Genomic DNA, 23,206 nt, shown 5'->3' with positions numbered 1-23,206 from the left:
ACAATCAACTATGGGTGTCAAGGCACTGTCAAAAGATCTCTGAGATAATGTAATGGACAGGCACAAGTCAGGAGATGGATAAAAGAAAATATCAAAGGCTTTATCAAAGCCTAGAAGCACAGTGAAGTCTATTATTTAGAAATGGAAGGTATTTGGTATAACACAGACCCTCTCTAGATCAGGTCGGCGCTCCAAACTGGATCAAAGAGCCAGGAGGAAACTGGTCGGAGAGGCTACCAAGAGGCCCACAGCAACTCTGAAGTAGTTGCAGGAATTTATGACAAAGAGTGGTCATTGTGTGCATGCAACAACAACATCACACATTCTCCACAAATGTGGCTTGTATGGGAGGGTTGCAAGAAAAAAGGCACTTTTCAAGAAAGGACACATGCAGTCAAGACTGAGCTTTGCCATAACACACCTAGGAGATTCTGAGGCCACATAGAAAAAAGATGTTATGGTCAGATGAGACTAAAATTGAATTATTTGGCCTCAACAACAAATGATATGTCTGGAGGAAATATAATACAGCTCACCATCCAAATAACACCATACCTTCAGTAAAGCATGGAGGTGGTAATATCCTGTTATGGGGGGGTTTCTCTCCAACAGGCACTGGAGCACTTGTCAGGATAGAATGTATAATGGATGGTGCAAATACCATAAAATTCTTGAGGAAAATCTGCTGCCCTCTGCCACAAAGTTGTCTATGGGAAGAAGGTTTACCTTCCAACATGACAATAACCCAAAACACACAGCAAAAATGACCACACAGTGGTTGAAGGAGAAAAAAGGTGAATGTCCTTGCATGGCCTAGTCAGAGCCCAGACTTAAATCCCATTGAATATCTGTTGCATGACTTGAAGACTGCAGTCCACAAATGGTCACCATCAAATGTAACGGAACTGGAGTAGTTCTGAAAAGATGTGCAAAGTTAGTAGAGACATATCCCAACAGAATAAAGACTGTAATTAAAGCCAAAGGTGGTTCAACAAAATACTGACACAAGGGGGTGATCCTTTTCCAACTGAGTGATTCTGTTTTTGAATTGTATTTATTTTTGCCTGACATGTTGGTGTTATATCTTTCACTTGGATGTTATAAATTGCACTAAGTAAATACAACTGGATAAAAAAAAATGTGTCTGTCTTTATTTCAGCCTGCAAAGCAGAAAAATGTGATTATTTTCAAGGGGTTTATTATTTTCAATACCCACTGTATATATATATATATATATATAAATATATATATATATATATATATATATATATATATATATATATATATATATATATAGTAATCTGCAACATAGGACTGCACTCACTGGATTTATGTAAAAAATCTCTTTAATTAGGTAACGTTTCGGAGCACGCAGGCTCCTTCCTCAGACCAATACAAAACATGCAACTAAACACTGTGTCTTATAAACATATTGTGCCCCACCCACCACCAAATTAACTGTGAATTGCGCCAAAACTGGGGTTGTCATAGTGATAACCCCTAACCCCCTCAGTGTTACCATATTACTAATCAAACAATTCCTAGGATAATTCATAAAAGCTTCAAAGTTGTATAGGTGGTACAATAAATGCATGAGCCACAAAAAGTGCCTATTACTAAATGTAAAGCTAAACATCCATGTGTTCCAGTACATACATAAATGGATTACTTAGATAAGAGATATATGACTGCCAAAACATTTCATATTGGTGTAAATTAGACCTTCATATGTGATATATAGACATATAGATATATATGGCAGTACAGCAGTGCATTACACATAGTCACATCGGTTATACATGTATTAGTCATTACATCAGAGTAGCACTGTGTAACCCTCTTGTTGTGTTTGAACTGTGAGTTCATATTAACGTTTATGAAATGCCGTTCCCACTAGGTGATAATGTATCTGCAGCTGATCTCTATTCAATCAAAATTAGGGACTCGTACTGTAAACCCTTAAAGCAGCATTATCACTCTTACCTTATGTATTACTTAATAATATGTCTGTATATATTGTGTTTTAAGGTCAAATTAGGCTCCCAATCTTCTGTAGGACAGATCGTTGCATGAACAAAAACGTAGCTAAAAGAACGGGCCACTAGATTGTATTAGGCGCCCAGAGAAGCAGCTCCGGCGCCCGTACTGCTCATTAGCATAGCGCATGGCTAATTTACATAAGTTGATGACGTATGCGCGTGTATCTGCGCGTCGTCATGGTGACCCAGCAGGGCGTTAGGCAATATGCGATCGTGACCGCTTGTGTTACATCGTGTTAGCTATAGTCAAAGCCTTAATATGGGACACACTTAAAGGAATATTCCTTTAGCAAGGGCATACAAAAAAAAATAAAAAATAAAGTTTTAAAATTTATATTTCACACTGAGTGGGCTGAGAGCATCGTAATGGATGTATATATATGTGTGTGTCACCACTGTATTACTGACATACATCTAAGTGTCTCATAAGGCTAACCACATTATGTATAAAGTTTGTACATATACTTTAAGTTAGGCACACTAAGTATGACAGAGAGACCTTATCCCCTGTAATGTTGATAACAAAAATAATCAAGTAGCAATCCATAGAAATGCAGAAGGCTGTGTAAATCTTTGTAGCCTATTCAACAATAAAACAGCCATAGGGTTAGACTACGTGTGGGGTCAGTTCAGATAGAACTGAAAGTTTTTTACATTAACACATATGTGTATACAAATGTTTAATAATAGTACAATCTAGGACCTTGTGCCTGGACCCTCATGAGTCCATTCAGTAAAACCTCAAAATATATCATTGGTTTACTGTTATAAATGGCAATCAAAGTGACATCACATTCTCCCGAATAGCTTAGTATAGGTTTAGCAATATAGTGTTATTAGATTGTTAATGTCTTTAGGTAAAAAAAGTCTGTATCAGTCCTACTGAAAACAGATCTTGTGTTAAGTTGCCAGGAACAAACACAGTGTACTCCAACTAGTTCAAGAATACCATAGGTGTCCCATTAATACCCATATGTCACGTATTAAAGTGACCTGCTTCCATCACTAAGTAGCCAACACACAGGCCCATAAATGACACTTAAGTTGGACCCACCAAGTGTGTATCACACTAGGGCATATGAAACTCACTGGTTAGTTAACCAACTATAGTGTGTCCAGGCAGGTCCTGTACCTTATCTGTGCTCCGCTGGTCCAACATCATGACCTGACTTGTGTCCCACAATCGCGGGTGGAATGCACCAGGTGCCTCATCACAAGACCGGAATGTAAAGTAGCCATTGTAGCTTAGTTTCAGAGGAAGCAGTGCCAGTCATTGGACATATTCAGGCCTTTGGGGTATAGGGTACCAAGTCTATGAATCCATCTCGCTTCCATCTGGAGTAGGGTTCTATCTCTGTCCCCACCTCGTTTGAGGGATGGAACGTGGTCAATCAAGATGAACCTTAAATCTGTTACTTTATGTTTGGCCATAAGGAAATGTCTTGCCACAGGTTGGTCCGAAGTTCCTTTATCCAGGGCGCTTCTTATGGCTGATCTATGGTTCGCCATTCTGAGACGTGCATTGTCTGTCGTTTTTCCTACATAAAATTGGCCACAGCAGCAACTCAATAGATAGATCACATGAGTCGTCGTACAGGTGATATAATGTCTTATTGTGTACTTTTGAGTAGTGTGTGGATGTCTAAACACTTTACATGGGATCATTCCACTGCAAGTTGTGCATCCCAGGCATCTGTAGCAGCCCTTTTTCTTTGTCATAAGCCATTGCTGTTTCATATAGCATTGCTGTGGGTCTGTAGCCATGAGTAGATCCCTTAGACTCCTTCCACGTCTATACCCCATAATGGGGGGGTCCATATGTGTAAATGGTAAACTCTGGTCAGTCGCTAGGATCTCCCATCTATTTCTGATGTCCTGTGCCATCTTGTCTTTCCCTTTATTATAGGTGGTGGTGAATATCATCCTTTCCTTTTTGGTCTGTGCCAGACATTTAGACTGGTGATCCTCCTGAGTAATGATCTCATCAATGACACCCTGTATGAGCTCCATCTTGTATCCCCTTTGTAGGAACTTCTCTGTCATCATTTGTAGTTGTGGTTCACGGTTACTATTTTCAGTATTATTTCTTAATACTCGGATCATCTGTGACTTTATGATCGCCTTTCTAGTGTGTGGAGGATGGTTACTGGATGCCTCAAGAATAGAGTTTCGATCAGTTGGTTTGGTGTATAGAGTTGTGAATAGTTTGCCTCCTTTCTTATAGATTCTTAGATCTAGAAAGTCAATACTGTTCAGGTCATATTTCAACTCAAATTTAATTGGGGATTCAAGTGTGTTAAGTTGTACTACCCATTCCTTCAAGGATTCCTCCGTGCCCTGCCATATGAGGAAGACATCATCAATGTACCTTTTGAAATGTCTTATTGTATCAATATTGTATACATCTATGATATCACGCTCATAGCGCTCCATGTACAAGTTAGCGTAAGATGGGGCCATGTTCGACCCCATTGCTGTCCCCATAAGCTGTTGGTAGAACGTACTTTCAAAGCGAAAGTAGTTGAGGGTTAAACATTTCTCCAGTAGATCAAGTATCAGGGAAAGCGGAGGTCCCACATATGGGAACCTTGACAGGGCTAGTGTGACCGCCTTGAGTCCATCTGTGTGGGGGATAACCGTGTATAGGCTCCTTACGTCCATAGTGACCAACAGGTCACTGTCGCTAATTGTGTCCACGGTACTAAGTATGGTAATGAGGTCACCTGAGTCCCTAATATATGAGTCCATTGATCTCACCAGTGGCTGTAGGATTGCATCAACAAATATTGCTAGGGGTTGCAGCAGGGACCCCCGTGCCGATACAATTGGCCTCCCAGGGGGGTTCTTTTGGTCCTTGTGTATCTTGGGAAGGGTATATAGAATTGGATGTATGGGATACATACTATTGAGAAAATTAAATTCATCACTGCTGATCCAATTCAGCCGTTTTGCTTCAGATAGAGTCATATCAATGTCCCTTTTAAAAGAGTTAGTTGGATCTCGGGTAAGTTTTTTGTAAGTCTGATGATCATTAAGTTGGCGAAGAATTTCCTTGCGATATTGGTCATAGTTCATCACAATAATGGCTCCTCCCTTGTCCGCTGGGCGAATGACTATCCCAGTGTCATTGGATAATGATTTGAGTGCCATTCTTTCAGCTCTATTGAGGTTAGGTCTGTGTTTCATCTGTTCCAGTTCTTTACTGTCATTGCCAATAAGTCTGGTGTAGGTTTTGATGCTTGATCCGCATGTTTTTGGTTCGAATTTGCTTTTTGGTTTAAATCGCTTAATTTCTTTCTCAGTTGGAAAGTCTTTGAAATGTTCTTTTAATTTAAGGTTCCTTTGGAATCTGTGTATATCCAAATAGTTTTCAAAGTCATCATTGGTAAATGTGGGGATAAACGTCAGACCTTTGTTTAACAGGCTAACTTCACCCTCATCCAAAGTCCTGTCGCTCAAGTTGATTACAATGTCAGGGTTTTTTATCTTCGAGGTAGGGGGGGTCTTCTGCCCACAGTAGTTCCCCCTCCTCGGATGCGGCCTCGACCTCTTGTGTTGGCGGATCTCGTGGTAACCCCTAAAAAAGTTGTTTGTGATGTTGTTGGAGTTTGGTCTTGATAGCGTTGTTCATTGCTAGTAGCCTCATTGTCAGAGCCTGAGCTGCTATCCACCGTATTAAGGTATCTGGATCGGTAATTGCGCTGTCTTCTTTGCCTTTGTTGTCCTCCCTGGGTGTTCCCATGAATCCAAGCATATATTCTTTTGTCTTTATAGTCATTGTCCACTGTGTGTAGTTTTTGGTTTTTGAATGCCACTAGTTCCTTTCTATATTCAGTAACTTGTTTAGCGATTTTCTCCATCCAAGGTTCGCCTGTGTCAGTCTGTAGTATCTGTAGTTTATGAGTGTTGAATTCCGTTAGTTCATCCTTCACAGTGGCCAAAATACTAGTACATTCTTCAATCACTAATAAGATTAAATCCAGTGAACATTTGTTTAGTATTTGGCACCACCGTAGGCAGAAGTTTTTATTGTTCCTTCCAATGGTTGGTTGATTTTTTATCCTGAATCCTCTCGGGATCTTGCTTTTCTTGTAATATTTAGATAAATATACTGTATGTAGCTCAAGGTCAATTTCTCTCTTTCTAAGTCTCATTAGAGTATTATAGATAGTTTGTGAGTTTTCAATTTGTTCCATATCTGTTGTTTCTGAATCCACCAGGATCCTCATGGCATCATCACTAGTAAACGCAAATGTCTTTGTAGTGTATTCCTCTTCAGGTAGTTCAGGATCACCTACTGCCTCTGCCATATTGTAAGTTTTGTGATAACTATTTCTTTCAATTAAACTGTCTCTTGTAGGTATAGATTGTATGAGCAGCCGGATGTGGGCCCAAACAAAGCCAGATTAGTAGTAATGGTAAACAAACTGTGTGTTTTTTTAAAAGGTCCTTGCAGACCAAAGACAAAATTGTTTTCTCCAGAAAACAAACAAATGAAACAAAAAGGCCCCACTGTTGCTAGTGGAGACCCACAGGTGGTGTGAGTATCAGCTCAGTAAATCCTTTTGGGTGCCAGATAAAAAACAATCATATCCTCCATGTGTATCTGCACTCTCAATGTCCAATAGTCGCCAACCAGGGTGCCAGATCAGTAAGTATTCATAGTAATCTGCAACATAGGACTGCACTCACTGGATTTATGTAAAAAATCTCTTTAATTAGGTAACGTTTCGGAGCACGCAGGCTCCTTCCTCAGACCAATACAAAACATGCAACTAAACACTGTGTCTTATAAACATATTGTGCCCCACCCACCACCAAATTAACTGTGAATTGCGCCAAAACTGGGGTTGTCATAGTGATAACCCCTAACCCCCTCAGTGTTACCATATTACTAATCAAACAATTCCTAGGATAATTCATAAAAGCTTCAAAGTTGTATAGGTGGTACAATAAATGCATGAGCCACAAAAAGTGCCTATTACTAAATGTAAAGCTAAACATCCATGTGTTCCAGTACATACATAAATGGATTACTTAGATAAGAGATATATGACTGCCAAAACATTTCATATTGGTGTAAATTAGACCTTCATATGTGATATATAGACATATAGATATATATGGCAGTACAGCAGTGCATTACACATAGTCACATCGGTTATACATGTATTAGTCATTACATCAGAGTAGCACTGTGTAACCCTCTTGTTGTGTTTGAACTGTGAGTTCATATTAACGTTTATGAAATGCCGTTCCCACTAGGTGATAATGTATCTGCAGCTGATCTCTATTCAATCAAAATTAGGGACTCGTACTGTAAACCCTTAAAGCAGCATTATCACTCTTACCTTATGTATTACTTAATAATATGTCTGTATATATTGTGTTTTAAGGTCAAATTAGGCTCCCAATCTTCTGTAGGACAGATCGTTGCATGAACAAAAACGTAGCTAAAAGAACGGGCCACTAGATTGTATTAGGCGCCCAGAGAAGCAGCTCCGGCGCCCGTACTGCTCATTAGCATAGCGCATGGCTAATTTACATAAGTTGATGACGTATGCGCGTGTATCTGCGCGTCGTCATGGTGACCCAGCAGGGCGTTAGGCAATATGCGATCGTGACCGCTTGTGTTACATCGTGTTAGCTATAGTCAAAGCCTTAATATGGGACACACTTAAAGGAATATTCCTTTAGCAAGGGCATACAAAAAAAAAAAATAAAAAATAAAGTTTTAAAATTTATATTTCACACTGAGTGGGCTGAGAGCATCGTAATGGATGTATATATATGTGTGTGTCACCACTGTATTACTGACATACATCTAAGTGTCTCATAAGGCTAACCACATTATGTATAAAGTTTGTACATATACTTTAAGTTAGGCACACTAAGTATGACAGAGAGACCTTATCCCCTGTAATGTTGATAACAAAAATAATCAAGTAGCAATCCATAGAAATGCAGAAGGCTGTGTAAATCTTTGTAGCCTATTCAACAATAAAACAGCCATAGGGTTAGACTACGTGTGGGGTCAGTTCAGATAGAACTGAAAGTTTTTTACATTAACACATATGTGTATACAAATGTTTAATAATAGTACAATCTAGGACCTTGTGCCTGGACCCTCATGAGTCCATTCAGTAAAACCTCAAAATATATCATTGGTTTACTGTTATAAATGGCAATCAAAGTGACATCACATTCTCCCGAATAGCTTAGTATAGGTTTAGCAATATAGTGTTATTAGATTGTTAATGTCTTTAGGTAAAAAAAGTCTGTATCAGTCCTACTGAAAACAGATCCTGTGTTAAGTTGCCAGGAACAAACACAGTGTACTCCAACTAGTTCAAGAATACCATAGGTGTCCCATTAATACCCATATGTCACGTATTAAAGTGACCTGCTTCCATCACTAAGTAGCCAACACACAGGCCCATAAATGACACTTAAGTTGGACCCACCAAGTGTGTATCACACTAGGGCATATGAAACTCACTGGTTAGTTAACCAACTATAGTGTGTCCAGGCAGGTCCTGTACCTTATCTGTGCTCCGCTGGTCCAACATCATGACCTGACTTGTGTCCCACAATCGCGGGTGGAATGCACCAGGTGCCTCATCACAAGACCGGAATGTAAAGTAGCCATTGTAGCTTAGTTTCAGAGGAAGCAGTGCCAGTCATTGGACATATTCAGGCCTTTGGGGTATAGGGTACCAAGTCTATGAATCCATCTCGCTTCCATCTGGAGTAGGGTTCTATCTCTGTCCCCACCTCGTTTGAGGGATGGAACGTGGTCAATCAAGATGAACCTTAAATCTGTTACTTTATGTTTGGCCATAAGGAAATGTCTTGCCACAGGTTGGTCCGAAGTTCCTTTATCCAGGGCGCTTCTTATGGCTGATCTATGGTTCGCCATTCTGAGACGTGCATTGTCTGTCGTTTTTCCTACATAAAATTGGCCACAGCAGCAACTCAATAGATAGATCACATGAGTCGTCGTACAGGTGATATAATGTCTTATTGTGTACTTTTGAGTAGTGTGTGGATGTCTAAACACTTTACATGGGATCATTCCACTGCAAGTTGTGCATCCCAGGCATCTGTAGCAGCCCTTTTTCTTTGTCATAAGCCATTGCTGTTTCATATAGCATTGCTGTGGGTCTGTAGCCATGAGTAGATCCCTTAGACTCCTTCCACGTCTATACCCCATAATGGGGGGGTCCATATGTGTAAATGGTAAACTCTGGTCAGTCGCTAGGATCTCCCATCTATTTCTGATGTCCTGTGCCATCTTGTCTTTCCCTTTATTATAGGTGGTGGTGAATATCATCCTTTCCTTTTTGGTCTGTGCCAAACAAATGTTCACTGGATTTAATCTTATTAGTGATTGAAGAATGTACTAGTATTTTGGCCACTGTGAAGGATGAACTAACGGAATTCAACACTCATAAACTACAGATACTACAGACTGACACAGGCGAACCTTGGATGGAGAAAATCGCTAAACAAGTTACTGAATATAGAAAGGAACTAGTGGCATTCAAAAACCAAAAACTACACACAGTGGACAATGACTATAAAGACAAAAGAATATATGCTTGGATTCATGGGAACACCCAGGGAGGACAACAAAGGCAAAGAAGACAGCGCAATTACCGATCCAGATACCTTAATACGGTGGATAGCAGCTCAGGCTCTGACAATGAGGCTACTAGCAATGAACAACGCTATCAAGACCAAACTCCAACAACATCACAAACAACTTTTTTAGGGGTTACCACGAGATCCGCCAACACAAGAGGTCGAGGCCGCATCCGAGGAGGGGGAACTACTGTGGGCAGAAGACCCCCCCTACCTCGAAGATAAAAAACCCTGACATTGTAATCAACTTGAGCGACAGGACTTTGGATGAGGGTGAAGTTAGCCTGTTAAACAAAGGTCTGACGTTTATCCCCACATTTACCAATGATGACTTTGAAAACTATTTGGATATACACAGATTCCAAAGGAACCTTAAATTAAAAGAACATTTCAAAGACTTTCCAACTGAGAAAGAAATTAAGCGATTTAAACCAAAAAGCAAATTCGAACCAAAAACATGCGGATCAAGCATCAAAACCTACACCAGACTTATTGGCAATGACAGTAAAGAACTGGAACAGATGAAACACAGACCTAACCTCAATAGAGCTGAAAGAATGGCACTCAAATCATTATCCAATGACACTGGGATAGTCATTCGCCCAGCGGACAAGGGAGGAGCCATTATTGTGATGAACTATGACCAATATCGCAAGGAAATTCTTCGCCAACTTAATGATCATCAGACTTACAAAAAACTTACCCGAGATCCAACTAACTCTTTTAAAAGGGACATTGATATGACTCTATCTGAAGCAAAACGGCTGAATTGGATCAGCAGTGATGAATTTAATTTTCTCAATAGTATGTATCCCATACATCCAATTCTATATACCCTTCCCAAGATACACAAGGACCAAAAGAACCCCCCTGGGAGGCCAATTGTATCGGCACGGGGGTCCCTGCTGCAACCCCTAGCAATATTTGTTGATGCAATCCTACAGCCACTGGTGAGATCAATGGACTCATATATTAGGGACTCAGGTGACCTCATTACCATACTTAGTACCGTGGACACAATTAGCGACAGTGACCTGTTGGTCACTATGGACGTAAGGAGCCTATACACGGTTATCCCCCACACAGATGGACTCAAGGCGGTCACACTAGCCCTGTCAAGGTTCCCATATGTGGGACCTCCGCTTTCCCTGATACTTGATCTACTGGAGAAATGTTTAACCCTCAACTACTTTCGCTTTGAAAGTACGTTCTACCAACAGCTTATGGGGACAGCAATGGGGTCGAACATGGCCCCATCTTACGCTAACTTGTACATGGAGCGCTATGAGCGTGATATCATAGATGTATACAATATTGATACAATAAGACATTTCAAAAGGTACATTGATGATGTCTTCCTCATATGGCAGGGCACGGAGGAATCCTTGAAGGAATGGGTAGTACAACTTAACACACTTGAATCCCCAATTAAATTTGAGTTGAAATATGACCTGAACAGTATTGACTTTCTAGATCTAAGAATCTATAAGAAAGGAGGCAAACTATTCACAACTCTATACACCAAACCAACTGATCGAAACTCTATTCTTGAGGCATCCAGTAACCATCCTCCACACACTAGAAAGGCGATCATAAAGTCACAGATGATCCGAGTATTAAGAAATAATACTGAAAATAGTAACCGTGAACCACAACTACAAATGATGACAGAGAAGTTCCTACAAAGGGGATACAAGATGGAGCTCATACAGGGTGTCATTGATGAGATCATTACTCAGGAGGATCACCAGTCTAAATGTCTGGCACAGACCAAAAAGGAAAGGATGATATTCACCACCACCTATAATAAAGGGAAAGACAAGATGGCACAGGACATCAGAAATAGATGGGAGATCCTAGCGACTGACCAGAGTTTACCATTTACACATATGGACCCCCCCATTATGGGGTATAGACGTGGAAGGAGTCTAAGGGATCTACTCATGGCTACAGACCCACAGCAATGCTATATGAAACAGCAATGGCTTATGACAAAGAAAAAGGGCTGCTACAGATGCCTGGGATGCACAACTTGCAGTGGAATGATCCCATGTAAAGTGTTTAGACATCCACACACTACTCAAAAGTACACAATAAGACATTATATCACCTGTACGACGACTCATGTGATCTATCTATTGAGTTGCTGCTGTGGCCAATTTTATGTAGGAAAAACGACAGACAATGCACGTCTCAGAATGGCGAACCATAGATCAGCCATAAGAAGCGCCCTGGATAAAGGAACTTCGGACCAACCTGTGGCAAGACATTTCCTTATGGCCAAACATAAAGTAACAGATTTAAGGTTCATCTTGATTGACCACGTTCCATCCCTCAAACGAGGTGGGGACAGAGATAGAACCCTACTCCAGATGGAAGCGAGATGGATTCATAGACTTGGTACCCTATACCCCAAAGGCCTGAATATGTCCAATGACTGGCACTGCTTCCTCTGAAACTAAGCTACAATGGCTACTTTACATTCCGGTCTTGTGATGAGGCACCTGGTGCATTCCACCCGCGATTGTGGGACACAAGTCAGGTCATGATGTTGGACCAGCGGAGCACAGATAAGGTACAGGACCTGCCTGGACACACTATAGTTGGTTAACTAACCAGTGAGTTTCATATGCCCTAGTGTGATACACACTTGGTGGGTCCAACTTAAGTGTCATTTATGGGCCTGTGTGTTGGCTACTTAGTGATGGAAGCAGGTCACTTTAATACGTGACATATGGGTATTAATGGGACACCTATGGTATTCTTGAACTAGTTGGAGTACACTGTGTTTGTTCCTGGCAACTTAACACAGGATCTGTTTTCAGTAGGACTGATACAGACTTTTTTTACCTAAAGACATTAACAATCTAATAACACTATATTGCTAAACCTATACTAAGCTATTCGGGAGAATGTGATGTCACTTTGATTGCCATTTATAACAGTAAACCAATGATATATTTTGAGGTTTTACTGAATGGACTCATGAGGGTCCAGGCACAAGGTCCTAGATTGTACTATTATTAAACATTTGTATACACATATGTGTTAATGTAAAAAACTTTCAGTTCTATCTGAACTGACCCCACACGTAGTCTAACCCTATGGCTGTTTTATTGTTGAATAGGCTACAAAGATTTACACAGCCTTCTGCATTTCTATGGATTGCTACTTGATTATTTTTGTTATCAACATTACAGGGGATAAGGTCTCTCTGTCATACTTAGTGTGCCTAACTTAAAGTATATGTACAAACTTTATACATAATGTGGTTAGCCTTATGAGACACTTAGATGTATGTCAGTAATACAGTGGTGACACACACATATATATACATCCATTACGATGCTCTCAGCCCACTCAGTGTGAAATATAAATTTTAAAACTTTATTTTTTATTTTTTTTTTTGTATGCCCTTGCTAAAGGAATATTCCTTTAAGTGTGTCCCATATTAAGGCTTTGACTATAGCTAACACGATGTAACACAAGCGGTCACGATCGCATATTGCCTAACGCCCTGCTGGGTCACCATGACGACGCGCAGATACACGCGCATACGTCATCAACTTATGTAAATTAGCCATGCGCTATGCTAATGAGCAGTACGGGCGCCGGAGCTGCTTCTCTGGGCGCCTAATACAATCTAGTGGCCCGTTCTTTTAGCTACGTTTTTGTTCATGCAACGATCTGTCCTACAGAAGATTGGGAGCCTAATTTGACCTTAAAACACAATATATACAGACATATTATTAAGTAATACATAAGGTAAGAGTGATAATGCTGCTTTAAGGGTTTACAGTACGAGTCCCTAATTTTGATTGAATAGAGATCAGCTGCAGATACATTATCACCTAGTGGGAACGGCATTTCATAAACGTTAATATGAACTCACAGTTCAAACACAACAAGAGGGTTACACAGTGCTACTCTGATGTAATGACTAATACATGTATAACCGATGTGACTATGTGTAATGCACTGCTGTACTGCCATATATATCTATATGTCTATATATCACATATGAAGGTCTAATTTACACCAATATGAAATGTTTTGGCAGTCATATATCTCTTATCTAAGTAATCCATTTATGTATGTACTGGAACACATGGATGTTTAGCTTTACATTTAGTAATAGGCACTTTTTGTGGCTCATGCATTTATTGTACCACCTATACAACTTTGAAGCTTTTATGAATTATCCTAGGAATTGTTTGATTAGTAATATGGTAACACTGAGGGGGTTAGGGGTTATCACTATGACAACCCCAGTTTTGGCGCAATTCACAGTTAATTTGGTGGTGGGTGGGGCACAATATGTTTATAAGACACAGTGTTTAGTTGCATGTTTTGTATTGGTCTGAGGAAGGAGCCTGCGTGCTCCGAAACGTTACCTAATTAAAGAGATTTTTTACATAAATCCAGTGAGTGCAGTCCTATGTTGCAGATTACTATGAATACTTACTGATCTGGCACCCTGGTTGGCGACTATTGGACATTGAGAGTGCAGATACACATGGAGGATATATATATATATATATATATATATATATATAGTTAATTTTTATTTATATAGAAGACCAGTGAGTGCTGTCTTTTTTGCACAATGGATATTCTTTTTTGAAGTTGCACCCTGGCAGATGCTTTAAACTACATGGTGTGCAGTTCTAACCTGGACTTTGTTTATGTATTTTTTGAAGTTGCACCCAATTATTTTCTTGTATTTTTTGCTATAAATTTTTGGATTTGGCATATTGGATTTACAGAAGGTATCGTCAGAGGACACACACCTGTGTGATCACTTCTTTTGTGGAAGCACCTTTTCAGCTAACCTTGAGCTGTTGTTTTTAACAATTCTTTCTTCTTTCATCCATGGAAGCTGGAGCCATAAGCCATTCTCCCCTAGGATGCACTACCAACAGCACTGATGAGGATCTGGTGACAACAGACACGTTCATATTTACTGATGATGATGCTGCACGTATCTTAAACACCACTGATCTGCGTGAGTTGAGGGGAGATATCCCTATTGATATATATCATAAGCTTCTTAATTTGAACAAACGTAAAATTGATTATAATTTACATGCCTTTTATTTGTCTAATTATTACAAAAACAAATTGATACTAAGAGGCTTCAGAGTTACTAACGTACCCACACTAGGTAGACCAAACCCTGTGTTCTGTAGAAAATGGTGCTGCATTTTAAATAAATGCTCTTATGATCTAATTCTACTCACTATCCAAGAGATCTCTCGTTTAGAAACTAAGATACAGATTGAGATAGAGATAATCAAAACTGAAAGCTATCAAGTACTGGTAGATGATAAATCTGATAATTGGGTGACAAAATTAGATTCACTGATTAAAAAGTATAACAGTGAATTGTTAGCTTTCAAAAACAGAAAACTCTCCACAGTAGAGACTGATTACAGAGAGAAGAGGATTTATAAATGGTTACATGGAGGAGAAGATAGACAAAGGGAATATAATCCTAGACGATGCACCCATTTAAGAACAAAAACCACTGTTGAGACTGTTGACACTAGTAGCTGTGAGAGGTCAGGAAGTGACAGTAATTCTACCAGCACTAAAACAGGGATCCTACAACCCCAGGGGGGCTCTATCACTACTAGATCAGCTAATAAGAATACACATACACAATCAGAAAACTTAGAAGGAGGCATATCAGACGAGGGGGGAACAAGAAGAAAACTCACTCACAAGAAATAAACATAGTTTACAACTTGAGTTCCAGACCTTTGACAGCTAAACAAAGGACTTTCCTTTATTCCCAATCTTAGACCAGATAACTTTCAAGCTGAAGTAGATATCCATCGGTTCCAAAGACAGTTAAATATTAAGGAATTCTTTAAAGACCAACCACACATTAACTCCAATAGTAAGTTTAAAAAACCATCTAGTTTTGACCCGCCCACTCTACAGTCATCCATACGTAGTTTCACTAGGATGATTAGGTCTGATTGTAAAGGTAATCCTGACAAACAAGTTTTTTCCAATATATCCAAACAAGAACAAATAGCCCTTGATACCCTGATGCGTGATCATACCATCACCATACACCCCGCCGATAAGGGGGGTGCCATCGTGATACAGAACTACGATGATTATAAATTAGAGGCACTTCGTCAGCTATCTGATACTTCAACTTATAAAAAACTTTCCTTTAATCCTACTATGACTTTCAAAAAACTTATTGACAAATCTATTGAGTTTGGGCTCAATAAAGGATACTTAACTATTCAGGAGAGTGATTTTCTTACTATCGACCATTCTAAGACTCCCATACTTTATTTGTTGCCAAAGATACATAAGTCGCTAGTGCACCCCCCTGGGAGACCAATAGTGTCTGCCAGGGAGTCTATTTGTTCGGGTTTAGCACAGTATATTGACTACCATCTTCAACCTATAGTAACTAATTCTATGTCTTATTTGCAAGATTCGACAGCCATGATCCGCAAACTTCATACTTTTGAAACTTTGACGGACGATGATATCCTTGTGACTATGGATGTTGACAGCCTCTATACTGTCATCCCACATTTGGATGGCCTGGAGGCTGTCAGATCCATAGTCACAGGGAACCTACACTACAGTGGTCCTCCATTGGACTTCCTTTTGGAATTAATGGAGCACTGTCTCACAAAAAATTATTTCTCCTTTGAAAAGTTTTTTATTTACAGGTAGCAGGTACGGCCATGGGGTCAAACATGGCCCCTGTCTATGCAAATATTTTTATGCTATGGTATGAATCACATATTAAGCAACCTATTGAACACCCAAACATCCAGATGTACACTAGATATATTGACGATTTGTTTTTGATTTTGCCTGGGAGTGCAACTGATTTACTAAAGTGGGTGGAACAATTGAACCAGATGGACACACCCATTAGATTTAAAATGGAATTTGATAGTAATCAAATACACTTTCTTGATCTCAATATATTTAAAGTTAAAACACAACAACACATTAGATTTGGCACATCCCTATATACCAAAAGTACTGATAGGAATTCACTGTTACTTGCCTCTAGTTACCATCCATGGCACCAGAAGCAAGATATTATCTCCTCCCAACTCACTAGAGTGATCAGAAATAACTCTGAACCGGCAATTCGAGAGTCACAGTTGGGCTCTATGTGCCTGAAACTTGAAGCAAGACATTATGACAAAAGAGACATCACAATGGCAAGACAGATGCTGACTGGGTCCAACCAAGAGACACTCACAATGACTAGAACAATAACTGACATGGATGATAAAACATTAAATTTTATCACCACATTCACGCCATTACATACCACCATAAGTGATTCTATACATAAAAGATGGGATCTCCTTGAAACCGACAAAAGTCTAGCAACTTGGAAAACAAAACAACCAAGAGTGGTATACAGACGTGCCAAGAGCATCAGAGATCTACTTGTCAAAACGGACCACAAAGGTCCCAATCAAGCTGATACATGGCTTTAATCACGGAAGAATGGATGTTATAAATGTGGGGAATGTGTTAATTGCAATTCCATGCAGACAGGGGACTCTTTCCAGCATCTGCATAAGAATAAAAGATACACTATCTGCCATCGTTTGAATTGCAACAGCTCCTTTGTCATTTACATATTGATTTGTCTCTGTTCCTTATTTTATGTGGGTAAAACGACCACCCCGTTCGAAGACCGTATGGCTAACCACAGATGCTCCATAACGGCTAGATTTGGAGTTTGGCGGTAAAAGGGCTGTTAACGCTCCGCGGGTTTTTTTCTGGCCGCACCATAAATTTAACTCTGGTATCGAGAGTTCAAACAAATGCTGCGTTAGGCTCCAAAAAAGGAGCGTAGAGCATTTTTACCGCAAATGCAACTCTCGATACCAGAGTTGCTTACGGACGCGGCCGGCATCAAAAACGTGCTCGTGCACGATTCTCCCATAGGAAACAATGGGGCTGTTTGAGCTGAAAAAAAACCTAACACCTGCAAAAAAGCAGCGTTCAGCTCCTAACGCAGCCCCATTGTTTCCTATGGGGAAACACTTCCTAAGTCTGCACCTAACACCCTAACATGTACCCCGAGTCTAAACACCCCTAACCTTACACTTATTAACTCCTAATCTGCCGCCCCCGCTATCGCTGACCCCTGCATTACACTTTTAACCCCTAATCTGCCGCTCCGTAAACCGCCGCCACCTACGTTATCCCTATGTACCCCTAATCTGCTGCCCTAACATCGCCGACCCCTATATTATATTTATTAACCCCTAATCTGCCCCCCACAACGTCGCCGACACCTGCCTACACTTATTAACCCCTAATCTGCCGAGCGGACCTGAGCGCTACTATAATAAAGTTATTAACCCCTAATCCGCCTCACTAACCCTATCATAAATAGTATTAACCCCTAATCTGCCCTCCCTAACATCGCCGACACCTACCTTCAATTATTAACCCCTAATCTGCCGACCGGAGCTCACCGCTATTCTAATAAATGTATTAACCCCTAAAGCTAAGTCTAACCCTAACACTAACACCCCCCTAACTTAAATATAATTTACATCTAACGAAATAAATTAACTCTTATTAAATAAATAATTCCTATTTAAAGCTAAATACTTACCTGTAAAATACATCCTAATATAGCTACAATATAAATTATAATTATATTATAGCTATTTTAGGATTAATATTTATTTTACAGGCAACTTTGTAATTATTTTAACCAGGTACAATAGCTATTAAATAGTTAAGAACTATTTAATAGTTACCTAGTTAAAATAATAACAAATTTACCTGTAAAATAAATCCTAACCTAAGATATAATTAAACCTAACACTACCCTATCAATAAAATAATTAAATAAACTACCTACAATTACCTACAATTAACCTAACACTACACTATCAATAAATTAATTAAACACAATTGCTACAAATAAATAAAATTAAATAAACTATCTAAAGTACAAAAAATAAAAAAGAACTAAGTTACAGAAAATAATAAAATATTTACAAACATAAGAAAAATATTACAACAATTTTAAACTAATTACACCTACTCTAAGCCCCCTAATAAAATAACAAAGCCCCCCAAAATAAAAAATTCCCTACCCTATTCTAAAATACAAATATTACAAGCTCTTTTACCTTACCAGCCCTGAACAGGGCCCTTTGCGGGGCATGCCCCAAGAATTTCAGCTCTTTTGCCTGTAAAAAAAAACATACAATACCCCCCCCCCAACATTACAACCCACCACCCACATACCCCTAATCTAACCCAAACCCCCCTTAAATAAACCTAACACTACCCCCCTGATGATCTTCCTACCTTGTCTTCACCATGCCAGGTTCACCGATCCGTCCTGGCTCCAAGATCTTCATCCAACCCAAGCGGGGGCTAGACATCCACTGAAGAAGTCCAGAAGAGGGTCCAAAGTCTTCCTCCTATCCGGCAAGAAGAGGACATCCGGACCGGCAAACATCTTCTCCAAGCGGCATCTTCTATCTTCTTCCATCCGATGACGACCGGCTCCATCTTGAAGACCTCCAGCGCGGATCCATCCTCTTCTTCCGACGACTAGACGACGAATGACGGTTCCTTTAAGGGACGTCATCCAAGATGGCGTCCCTCGAATTCCGATTGGCTGATAGGATTCTATCAGCCAATCGGAATTAAGGTAGGAATTTTCTGATTGGCTGATGGAATCAGCCAATCAGAATATAGTTCAATCCGATTGGCTGATCCAATCAGCCAATCAGATTGAGCTCGCATTCTATTGGCTGATCGGAACAGCCAATAGAATGCGAGCTCAATCTGATTGGCTGATTGGATCAGCCAATCGGATTGAACTATATTCTGATTGGCTGATTCCATCAGCCAATCAGAAAATTCCTACCTTAATTCCGATTGGCTGATAGAATCCTATCAGCCAATCGGAATTCGAGGGACGCCATCTTGGATGACGTCCCTTAAAGGAACCGTCATTCGTCGTCTAGTCGTCGGAAGAAGAGGATGGATCCGCGCTGGAGGTCTTCAAGATGGAGCCGGTCGTCATCGGATGGAAGAAGATAGAAGATGCCGCTTGGAGAAGATGTTTGCCGGTCCGGATGTCCTCTTCTTGCCGGATAGGAGGAAGACTTTGGACCCTCTTCTGGACTTCTTCAGTGGATGTCTAGCCCCCGCTTGGGTTGGATGAAGATCTTGGAGCCAGGACGGATCGGTGAACCTGGCATGGTGAAGACAAGGTAGGAAGATCATCAGGGGGGTAGTGTTAGGTTTATTTAAGGGGGGTTTGGGTTAGATTAGGGGTATGTGGGTGGTGGGTTGTAATGTTGGGGGGGGGGGTATTGTATGTTTTTTTTTACAGGCAAAAGAGCTGAAATTCTTGGGGCATGCCCCGCAAAGGGCCCTGTTCAGGGCTGGTAAGGTAAAAGAGCTTGTAATATTTGTATTTTAGAATAGGGTAGGGAATTTTTTATTTTGGGGGGCTTTGTTATTTTATTAGGGGGCTTAGAGTAGGTGTAATTAGTTTAAAATTGTTGTAATATTTTTCTTATGTTTGTAAATATTTTATTATTTTCTGTAACTTAGTTCTTTTTTATTTTTTGTACTTTAGATAGTTTATTTAATTTTATTTATTTGTAGCAATTGTGTTTAATTAATTTATTGATAGTGTAGTGTTAGGTTAATTGTAGGTAATTGTAGGTAGTTTATTTAATTATTTTATTGATAGGGTAGTGTTAGGTTTAATTATATCTTAGGTTAGGATTTATTTTACAGGTAAATTTGTAATTATTTTAACTAGGTAACTATTAAATAGTTCTTAACTATTTAATAGCTATTGTACCTGGTTAAAATAATTACAAAGTTGCCTGTAAAATAAATATTAATCCTAAAATAGCTATAATATAATTATAATTTATATTGTAGCTATATTAGGGTTTATTTTACAGGTAAGTATTTAGCTTTAAATAGGAATTATTTATTTAATAAGAGTTAATTTATTTCGTTAGATAAAAATTATATTTAAGTTAGGGGGGTGTTAGTGTTAGGGTTAGACTAAGCTTTAGGGGTTAATACATTTATTAGAATAGCGGTGAGCTCCGGTCGGCAGATTAGGGGTTAATAATTGAAGTTAGGTGTCGGCGATGTTAGGGAGGGCAGATTAGGGGTTAATACTATTTATGATAGGGTTAGTGAGGCGGATTAGGGGTTAATAACTTTATTATAGTAGCGCTCAGGTCCGCTCGGCAGATTAGGGGTTAATAAGTGTAGGTAGGTGTCGGCGACGTTGTGGGGGGCAGATTAGGGGTTAATAAATATAACATAGGGGTCGGCGATGTTAGGGGTAGCAGATTAGGGGTACATAGGGATAACGTAGGTGGCGGCGATTTGCGGTCGGAAGATTAGGGGTTAATTATTTTAAGTAGCTTGCGGCGACGTTGTGGGGGGCAAGTTAGGGGTTAATAGATATAATACAGGGGTCGGCGGTGTTAGGGGCAGCAGATTAGGGGTACATAAGTATAACGTAGGTGGCGGTCGGCAGATTAGGGGTTAAAAATTTTAATCGAGTGGCGGCGATGTGGGGGGACCTCGGTTTAGGGGTACATAGGTAGTTTATGGGTGTTAGTGTACTTTAGGGTACAGTAGTTAAGAGCTTTATAAACCGGCGTTAGCCAGAAAGCTCTTAACTCCTGCTATTTTCAGGCGGCTGGAATCTTGTCGTTAGAGCTCTAACGCTCACTGCAGAAACGACTCTAAATACCAGCGTTAGAAAGATCCCATTGAAAAGATAGGCTACGCAAATGGCGTAGGGGGATCTGCGGTATGGAAAAGTCGCGGCTGTAAAGTGAGCGTTAGACCCTTTAATCACTGACTCCAAATACCAGCGGGCGCCCAAAACCAGCGTTAGGAGCCTCTAACGCTGGTTTTGACGGCTACCGCCGAACTCTAAATCTAGCCGTTAGAGAGGCATTGAAACAAGGGACATCAGATCTTCCTGTGGCTCAACACTTTGCCACACATAAACATAATATATCAAGTTTACGTTGTATGATCATTGATCATTTGCCTGCATCCAGGAGGGGGGGAGATCGAGCTAGAATGTTGCTGAAATTGGAGTCCAGATGGATTTACATGCTGGACACTGTGTCCCCAAAAGGACTCAACATTAAACTAGACTTTGGACCCTTTATTGGATAAACAAGGTTCCTTATACTCTGTTCCAGCATAAGTGTTATGCTATCCTCCTTTTGCTGCAAGTATATAACATGGGACTTTTCAATGGATACAGTTCCAACTATGTTCTTAACTTTTTCTTTTTTCTTTTGTTACACTTTTTCTTTCTGGCTTTCATATTACTGGACGATGAGTGGACTTACAAAGCGGCATGAGAGGTTCCAACACCCCACACGATATTACTATACTGGATATGAGCTTGTTACTGTTTCATCAAGGTGCAGTACAAAGAATGTGCAGGGGTGTACCCGCAATGTGTGGGGCATATATTGTATGGTCTAAATAAATATATGTGTGACATACCCCGTAATCTACCTTACCACATAGTGTTGACACACACTGCGTCCATGGCAAAAAATGTGAGGATCGAACATGCATGAAAATCGTCTGAGACCTAATGAGGCTTATGTTTGCTGAATACGACATCGTTATGCCAGAAGCATATGGAACGATCATTTGCACAAGGTCCTTCTCCTGATTGGCCCCAATTGCAAGTAAGGCGTAACTGGTGGGCGTGCATGATGACGTTCGAGTTCTACAGAGCCATAAGATTGGCTAGCTGCATCAATGGAGGGCGGAGAATATGGAACAACGCACTGATATGGTAATTAGCCATGCGGTTGGAGTAAAACACTGCCGGGATTGACATACAACACTTCAACCAATCAACATATATGTGGGTGTGACGGACCAGTCTCACTGCGGCGCGAAAAGGATCACGAACAGCTGATAGCAGCCTCTTTGTCAAATCGGTAATCACTACAAAGAGAGAAAAGAAAGCCAGAATCTTTATGCTCACATTGGAACATCACATAGCTGATGTAACCTCTTAGGAACCATCTTGCTTGTCTTTGGGACATTTGATAAAGATGCCAGTTAGACATTGAAACGTCATGTTTACCCTTGCTTTTTAATATTTTGTATTATTAAAAGTTAATTTTTATTTATATAGAAGACCAGTGAGTGCTGTCTTTTTTGCACAATGGATATTCTTTTTTGACGTTGCACCCTGGCAGATGCTTTAAACTACATGGTGTGCAGTTCTAACCTGGACTTTGTGTGTATATATATATATATATATATATATATATATATATTTATATATATATATATATATGTTTATATGTGTGTACATATGTATTTATCTATTTATATAGAGATATGTATATATACTTTGGAGCCCTTTCCTTTCAAATACCTTAAAACATGAAAAAATAAAGGGCTAAATATCGCTTGCACTATAATGTGCGCTGGTAATTACAAGTTAATTGCAA

The sequence above is a fragment of the Bombina bombina genome, chromosome 5 (assembly GCF_027579735.1).
Source record: "Bombina bombina isolate aBomBom1 chromosome 5, aBomBom1.pri, whole genome shotgun sequence".
Lineage (NCBI taxonomy): Eukaryota > Metazoa > Chordata > Amphibia > Anura > Bombinatoridae > Bombina > Bombina bombina.
This window is presented reverse-complemented; position numbering follows the sequence as displayed.